We start from the raw sequence: 9,246 nt of genomic DNA, 5'->3' as shown, positions 1-9,246 counted from the left end.
GCAGGTGGGGTGGACCTTTCTCTTTGCCCTGAGTTTCTTTCTCATGGCACCCCCCAGCTGCTGCCAGATATCCTGTATTTTTCCTGGGCCTCTCACCATGCTATTTGTTCCTCCATTTATCACTTGTGAGAGAAAGCTTCTACTCCTATCAGCTAAGTAAGGAAGAAGGCTGGTGAGAAGTCCTGGGCCATGACTGCACACATCACACCCTTGCTCCATTTCATATTTTAGAAGGAGCTGCACACCTTAGCCACAGAGATGCGGATTGCTGCAGGTGGGGCTGCTGGATACTACTTCCATGTTTTAATGACCCAGACTCTAGGACTGTCTACTTGTTTTTACATAAGTATAGAGGTCAGAGGAGTTTTCCAGAGCATGTAACTCAACATCTTTATTTTGCAGCTAAATGAATTCCATTCCAAAAGTTTTACAGGACTTGTCCAAGGTCACTGGGTGTTGCTTCTGCTGCACTGAACAGCTTTATTTGCCTTATGAGATGTAAAAGTATTTATGAACCTTGGGAGATTAGGGAATCGCATTTAGCAGTCACCTTCATGGGCCTTTTGAGGTTGGCACTTCCCTTTTTTTGTAAATGGAGTGGCAGGGCTCTCACTTATAAGTCTCGGCCGTGTGTCTGTATACCCAAGTTTGAGTGGGCAGGGTGTGAGAGTGCCAGTCCAGAGCACAGGGCCTCTGAAGCCACACTGCTTAGAGGCACTCAACAAAACATTGCAGGAGTTGGGGTGTCCTTCTGAACCTGTGCATCACCCCACACAACCAAGGGCCACTGGGAAATCGCCAAGCTGCTCCCTCCCTACCATTGCCAATGTTCGTATTTCTTGAGAAATGGTGATGCCAAGAAAGCCACTGCTTCTAGATTAGGAATCTTACTGTAAACAAACTGGCCTTATGCAGCACAGGACTTGGGTAAAAGCTCTCTCATAGAGGCTTGTCTATAAAATTGGGGATGAAGGGTGGGCCACAGTGGCTCAGCAGGCAAGAATGCTTGCCTGCCATGCCAGAGGACCTGGGTTCGATTCCCAGTGCCTGCCCATGTTAAAAAAAAAAAAAAATTGGGGATGAAGAGATGGTGGATTCCAGTTTCCTTGCTTTCAGATGGGGAAAGCAAAGCCCAAAGACAAATGATTGAATTTCTGAAGGTCACACAGACTCAGAAGCTCTCAGCCCAGTTATCCATGTTCTGTCCTCTGCCCTTGGACCACACTTCTTACATGCAAGGCCTGCTGTGTTATTTTGAGTTCCTAAGAAACATGTTAGACACACCCCCCACAATTTCAACCCAGCAGAGAGAAGAGTTAATTCAAGTCCCCAGATCAGTGCACAATAGGATCCATTGTACCCTAGGATGTTTCTTTCTGAATGTCTTCGGTTGGGGCTGCCTGAGAACGGGCTTGCTTTTCAATGATTTTCTCTGATGCTCTGTCCCAACTACTCTGTGATCCCTGACCTTGATGCCCATGAGCTCATTTAGATGATTTGCCTCCCCTGATCCACCATCTGAGCAGAGGGGGCATCCAGACTTGTACTTGCACTCACATGGAGAATGACAAAGGACTGGATTGCAGGAAAACCCGTAAATCCCCCAGGGCCATGATCTTTTACTGAATAGAACATATATATGTTTTTTTGGTTTGGTTTTTTTGTTTGTTTGTTTGTTTTTTTTTTGAGAAATGGTTGGATCGGAAAGCCACTACTTCTAGATTGGGGATTTTACTGTGATGGGTCTAAGTTGAAATTTCTCTTAGTGGCTTGTCTATAAAATAGAAAGTAGGTCTACTGAGGTGGGGGTCCATTACTTCCCTCCGCTTCCTTTTCTCTTGTTGCTATTACTCCACCCAACCCCCTGCCCAAGACTATTTGCATGAGAGGAAGTCTAAGAGGCAGGGACAGTCCCTGGCCTTGAAGTCGCAGGCCACAGAGAAGGAAGCTGAGCCAAAACCGGAGTGATAATCATTCCACTCAGGCCCCTGAAGTTCACCGGGGTTTCAAAACAGCCATATTCTTCACCATGACCTTATTTCTACATGAGGAACCTCAGGATCTCATTAATCACTACTAGTTTCTAGATTAAAAAAAGCCTGGTGACGAAACAGGGCCTGTGGCTCATCTTGAAATGGGACTGTGGTTCAGGTCCCAGGCCACCCCACCTGTACCTTCATTTGCCAAGGAGAGAGAAAGAGGTCTACAGCCATGGTCCCCACTGAGAAGTGCTCTGTGGCTATGGTGAGCCATCTTTAAACAAAACCTAGAGGCTGGAGACTCAGCCATGTTGAGCCCCTGGGGCAGTGAGAAGAGGAAGGAATAACTCCCTCAATTATTCAGATCTGAGGGGCCGACGTACATAGCAACTTTTAGACATTGCTCCATTGCTAAATAGCCCCTTGGGTCTGGTCCATTTCCCATTCCACATTGGACTCTGTTTTCTGTGGGGCAAATGCAAGGATGTCTTGGGGCAATAAGCAATTAACAAACACGTTTTGTCCAGTGTAGTGCAGGTCTTGGGGTTAAAAGTAATTAAAGTTGCTTTCCAATAGACTTGGGCAGGAAAAGGCAGAAAGAATGGAAACCAACAGATATCAAGCACAATAATATGAGCCAGCCACTGCTTCAGGGGCTTTTATCTGCTTTAATACGCATGCTCCTACCAGGTCCTAATTATTATTCCCTTTAATGAGGTAGACAAACAGAGGCTCACAAGGGTAAAGTGATTTGTCCAAGGTTATACTGCTGGTAGGTGACACAGGAAGAACTCCAACCCAGAGTAGCCTGATGATAAAGCTCCTGTGGTTTTGACTGCCCCAGACAGCCAGCAGCACATTGGGGATTCATTTCTCTGGATTGGGATCCTCCTTTGATATGGATGCACAGACTTGTTGGGCCCTGTGGTAATAGCTCTTAGGTAGCTTGATTTCTTTTAGCTGAGGGTTTTATCTTATTGATTCTCTCAGTCATCTTCAGTTAACCCAACAATGCTGTTCTTTCTCCCTTAATTTTTAAACCCTGTATCTAGTGTAAAATAATTTTGTCCCGTTTTACTACAGACATGAGGTTACTATGATGCACATGTATTTGATCCCTGCTATTGTGTGAAGCATTTTCCACCCCTCTCTCAATTGACTCTATCAATAGTCCTATAAAGCCAGAGCCACTGAAATTATTCCCATTTCTCAGATGAGAAACTTTAGGCTTGGAGAGGTGAGGTGGTCTGCCCAAAATCACACAGCTAAAAGCAGAAGATTCAGGATATGCACCCAGGTTTACCCACAAGCTCAAGCTCTCAATCTCCCAAGTCAAGAGCTTGCATTCTTTCTGCTATGGGTGCAATTATCCAGAATCCCTGTGAGTGAGCTGGACCTGATTTCTGCTCAATAGCTGAGAAGCTCAAGTCCCCACACCATGGTCATGGAGGGCCTGATGGATATCAAAGAATCTGACTGGTGGCCACTTCTGTTTTTCTTGGACTTTGTTGTTTGGGTCAAAACAGTCTCAAAGATGTTAGGTAAGAACTCAGAGATGCAATTCACCTTGAGAGAAGGATGTGACTCAGTGCTGCCTGGAGAATGTTGCCTGTATCTTGAAGTCAGATTTAGCAAGTCCCATAGTCTGGAGAGCCATGGATAGAGAACACCCCCATCCACGTTCTTGAGTAGCTGAGAACCAGTGAAGAAGAGTATTCCCCGCCTCACCCCCATCCCCCCCCCCCCCCCCCACCTCCCAGACTCGGTCAGAGGAAATATCTTCTTATTTAGGAAGCTCTCTCCAGACTCTTGTCTTCCTCTCATCACTCAGACTCTTAGACTATCTGCTCCTTACTCATGCTATGTCCCTAAGTGTTAACATGACACTATCAAGATAGGTTCTCTTTAAGTTCCATTTGACAGAGAAGGAGTTGGTGCTCCAGAAAATTAAGTAGCTTGTTCAAGACCCAGAGACTGAAGCAACCTCCCCATCATTCTGCCTGACTTATCACAGAGGCAGGACCTGCCCCCTCATTCTAGGTGACTGGCAAGGAACTTTTCTGTCCACTTGTCCATTTGTGTATCACCACAGTACTTGGCCCTAGAAGGACAAGCCCACGGCAGCATGCCAAGGAGATCCTCACAACTTCCCTTTGGGAATCTTCTTCCATCATTGACCCATTCCCTCTCTCCTCCTTTTACCTAACACACACATATACATACATATATGCAGTAGAGCTCACACTCTTCATGTACCCCCTTCTTCCTGATTATGGCCAGTGATAGTGAGCAGAAATAACACAAGTCATTTTCAGGCTGACATATCTCACTATCAATGCTAGACCCTCCAGAGCTGATTTCATGGTGGCATAGCAGCCAACCACATTCAAGACGACAGCTGCTTCATCAACATGGGTCTTCCTGGGCATAGTCCCTATGCTAATCCCTGATGAACTATCACTTGAGCAAAAATAAAACTTTGTTGACTTAAGCTTCTGAGATGTTAGGGTCTCTAGCCCATCCAGACTGATATGGTGTATTACATGGATAAGGGGTTTTGGAGGGATTCACTATGAAGTCTGTGAGGACAGAATTGTTAATAATTATAATAATGATTATAGAAGTTCATTCATTCAGTGGCCATTTATTGAGTGCTGCCATGTACTCAGTGCTGTTCTATAATCTAGGAATGTGCATGACTTCATGGGTGCAAAAGGAAGAAGTAGACCACTTCCTTGATACCCAGCACACATTTCTATCTCCTCATTTGAAGCCAGGAGCTTTCCTGACTCGTGTGTCTCTCTCAAACAAGGCCATCAGCAGGATCTCATTCAATGCTGCATCTGTCAAGCCTAACATTCTGCTTTTCACGTAGTAGTTGCTCAATAAATGATATCAAATGACCTAATTTATAAATGACCACTCCTTATTCTGCTCCCCTCCCCCCAAACTCTCCTTAACATCCCAAAGTGAGGAACTGGGTTGAAGTTTGGAAATTTAATTCTAATGTAATTATGTAATTCTTATTGCGTTCTTTGGCACCTGCCCCTTTGCTCTGGTTGTACTCAGACCCTTACTCTTAAGACCTTGTATTCTAGTCATTTGACCCACTTTTCCCTCTGAGTTAATGGGGTAGCAAGTCAAGGTTGGGGATCAAGGCAAAAGAAAAGTGAGAAAAGAGCAGGAGGTGAGGCATCGCCCTAAAAAGGTGTTGGCGGGTGAGATCAGGTGGAAACATGAAGGGACTTGGGGTCATTTGGAACGAGTGGGCCGATGGGTGGTATACATGTGAGATGGTATTCAGGGTTAAAGGAGTATATTTACACCGTGACTTTTGCCTATCATCTTACTCTTGATGAGTTTAGGTTAAACAGGGGGAATACGGTCTTGTTCAATTAACCAAAGGAAATAATGGGTCTTGAAAAAAAAATAAATAATAATAATGACTTCCATTTATGGACTATCTATTTTTGCTTAGGTCCTTTGAAATTATAATGCCCAGTGGCAGTTTCCTAGAAGAAACTCATAGGGGTCAAAATATATATATATATTTGATCTTAAAATTGGTTGTTTGTTTCCTAAGAGGTTAATGAAGGATTGATTTCAGTGGAAAATCAAGGATTAGTTACAGGCAAGTTCTGGCTCCCATAGCTTCCCTACCCATCCCCTCCTTAAGTCTTCTTTGAATAGTTCCTAAGAGTTTGGTACTGAACTAAAACTTGGGAGGTGTGGGGTAGAGGGAAATTGATGCCGGAAAGTGTGAGGAAGGCAGTAGGCTTTGTCTTCATGCGTGGACCTTTGAATGCATGGGAAACTGGGGTGGGGGGTGGAACAAATGCATTTCCTAGAGTTTAAACATTTGGATCAGTAAGACATGCTTGTTGTGGCTTGGAGCATTTAGGGAAGTATTCCCAGAGGAAGGCTTGGTTTTACTCTCAGAAAATGACTGTCTTAACAGCAAAGCCACAATTCTGTGTGATGCTGTTGCTGGGTCTTAGCTTATATCTGACTCCTTGGCAGCAACATTTGTGAGTAGACCCTGCTTGGCCTTTGCTTGCAAATCAAGGCTCTGTTATGTTCTCAGTGCGAAGCTTTGAGGAAGACATTTAATGTCATTGATCAAAGAGACGTCCATTAAAATACTTATTTGCAGTATGGATTAAGGGCAATAATATATGCAAAACATTTAGCATAGTTTCTAGGATGGTGGCTTTCAAGGACAGGCAGCTGTTTCAGCCCCTCACCACTAGCCAAATCTCCCTGAGTGTTTCAAGCTCAGTGGCCTCCTTACTCTCTTTCGCCTCTGGAATGGGAGAAAGGAAACCTGGGTTCAAGTTCCAGCTTTGTTGTTTATTGTTTTGTGATCACCTCTTGACTTCTTTTTCTTTTTTTCTTTCTTTCTTTTTTTTTTTTTTAGTCAAATGAGAATATGGGATTAGGAGTTTTCTCTGATCTCTTCCCATTTGAATTCTTCCATTCAGAATCCCACCATTGGGGAATTGGGATAGGGGAGCTCATATTATTTCAGTTACTCTGATTTCACCCTCTTTACCCTGCATCTCCCCATCCTCCAGCCCCTTCTGAGTCTTTTTGCCATCTGTCTCTCAGAAATGAAAGAGACAGGCTTCCGCTCTGGTCTTCATCCACAGATGCAGCCAACAGGTCTGCTTTGCCAGCTGGTGAGATGGGGACTCTTTTGCCCCATGAAAAGCTCATATCTAGACTTACCCTTCCCAGCTGAAGCAAACACCCAGGTGCTAGAACCAATCTTTCAGGAAACCAGAGAAATTAAGTTCTAGAATCACCTAGATATAGCAGTTACAGACCAACCTGCACCAAAATGAGATTACTCATACCTGTTTTGTAGCCCAGGAGTGTTCCCACAGAAAATAAGATCAATCATGAAAATGGAGCAAACTCTCCCCAAGAATCTCCACACTAACCATCACAGAACATTCGAGTTGAGACCGACCTTCCCCTGCACACACACAGACAGCTGGTTTAAAGAACTGTGGTTTTGAGAGTAGCGTAAATGCTTTGACCAAGACTGGCAGAAGGAAGAGAGAAAACAGAATAAAGGGAAGAGGGAGGCCCCTGCCCCTATGCTGGTTTGAAAGGATATATACCCTAGAAAAGCCACGTTGAAAAAGAAAAAAGAAAAAAGAAAAGCCATATTTTAATCCTGCTCCGTCTTGTGGAGGCAGCCGTTTCTTTTAATCCCTATCTGGCACTGTAAATTGGAAACTTGATTAGATTATCTCCACAGAGATGTGACTCACCCAGTTGTGGGCATTAACCTTTGATTAGAGAGAGATGTGACGCTACCCATTCCAGGTGCGTCTTGATTCGTTTACTGGAATCCTTTAAATGAGTAAACATTTTTGAGAGAGTAAGAGAACCACTAGAACCACAAGAGCCCATGCAGCCAGAGATCTTTGAGGATGAAGAAGGAAAATGCCCTTGGGGAGCTTCATGAAACAAGAAGCCTGGAGAGAAAACTAGCAGACATTGCCATTTTCGCCATGTGCCCTTCCGGTTGAGAGAGAAACCCTGAACTTCACTGGGCTTTTTTTGAGTGAAGGTAACCTCCTATTGGTGCCTTAATTTGAGCATTTTTATAGACTTGCTCTACTTGGAACACTTTCACGGCCTTAGAACTGTAAACTTGCAACTTAATACATTCCCCCTTTCTAAAGCTGTTCTGCTTCTGGTATATTGCATTCCAGCAGCTTTCAAACTAGAACAGTCCCCTAAAGAGGAGATATAGTCATGAAGAAACAAAGTTAAATTCCAGGACTGCTCTACCTGAGGCCCATCCCCTTAGGGCAGACGGTTCTAAACGAAAATCCAGATTCTCTTGGATTTTTCAGGAAGAATGTGAAAGGGATAATGCCTTCTCTTAGGGATGGCCAGCGATAGACATCGCATCATCTCCTGTTGACTAGCATCTTAGCATTTCTAACTATCCATTGTTGCTGCCCATCCCTCTCTGAACAACATTCACAAAATCCTCCCCTGTTTGCAGGTGAAAAGATTGAGGTGAGGACTTGGGGTGTTGTGACCCAGGTGCTTGGATGTGATGATGGGCTTCATTTGCCAGTTCTTCCCTGCCCCCAACACACCAGGGTCAGTCAGCTCATGAGGGCAGTGTCCTCCAGACCACGGCACGTGGCGAGAACTCAGTAGGTGTTTGTTGAGTGACTTCAGTTAACTCTTGGCAACACCCTGTGACTAGAGAAGACACCAGGGCTGACCCATGGGTGACACAGCTACCTTCCAGATTCTGGCTTCTCTTCTCTGCCAGAAGCTGTAGGATAAATGTGAGCCTGATGTTTCTACTCGCTATGCTGTTTGAAACATGCATTATAAGAGAGTGAGACACCGCTTCTAAGTTCTGCAGAAACTGCCACAAATGCTTTTACTACCTCTTCAATACTGTTCATCCACCAGCTCGTGGAGAAATTTTGCCAACCCATGGGGATTGGAGAGACTAGTGCCAATCAGCAGGTTCAGGGCTGAGCTTCATTCCCACCTGAGGAACTCTGGATGTTGCAATCACTGAGTTCTCTCGAGGGCGTCCAGGAGAGCTGCCTGGTGCAGGACAGATTCTACTCAAAAGCAAAGAGTGGGGCGAAAAGAACAGGGTCCAGCAATGCAGGGCATCCCAGGGGCGCTCCTCCTGCCACCACTTCTTTTGCATGTTCCATCCTGATGCTCAGAGCTGATTTCTTTGCCTTTGCACAGGCTGTGCCTTCTGCCTAGAGGGGATGAGATATGCTTCCAAAGCCCTGGACCTCCCAGGCTTTATCTTTAGGCTGTTCCCCTTAGGTCCAGACTATTTAACCACAAAAATGTCCCAGAATATTTCTGTCCTGAGCCCAAAGCCCTCAGTCTACATTCTCTATTGCTTTAGGCACAAAGCCCAGAGGTCTATTTTGGATAGCATGTAAGACAGGCCCTGTGGTATTGGAAGGAACGTGAGTTTTAGAATCTGAAAGATCCATGTTTGAGTCCTGTTTCTGATACTTACTGATTTTATGGTAGCAAGGAAGTCAGTGCTCTGAACCTCAGACCCCTCGTGGTCGAATAAAGTCACCCAACCTTCTCGGCTGCTATGGCAATTGCATCAAATAACGTATGGAAAGCTGGTGCAGCATATGGGGAACAGAAGAGCCTCCCCCAGTGTTGGTCCCTTTGCCTTGTCAGGCTGCCTTGAGTACCCGGGCCTCCCCTCACCCTGCCTGCAGCCAGGAGAGTGTGTTTAGCT

The sequence above is a fragment of the Tamandua tetradactyla genome, chromosome 16, assembly GCF_023851605.1.
Source record: "Tamandua tetradactyla isolate mTamTet1 chromosome 16, mTamTet1.pri, whole genome shotgun sequence".
In the NCBI taxonomy this organism is placed as follows: domain Eukaryota; kingdom Metazoa; phylum Chordata; class Mammalia; order Pilosa; family Myrmecophagidae; genus Tamandua; species Tamandua tetradactyla.
This window is presented reverse-complemented; position numbering follows the sequence as displayed.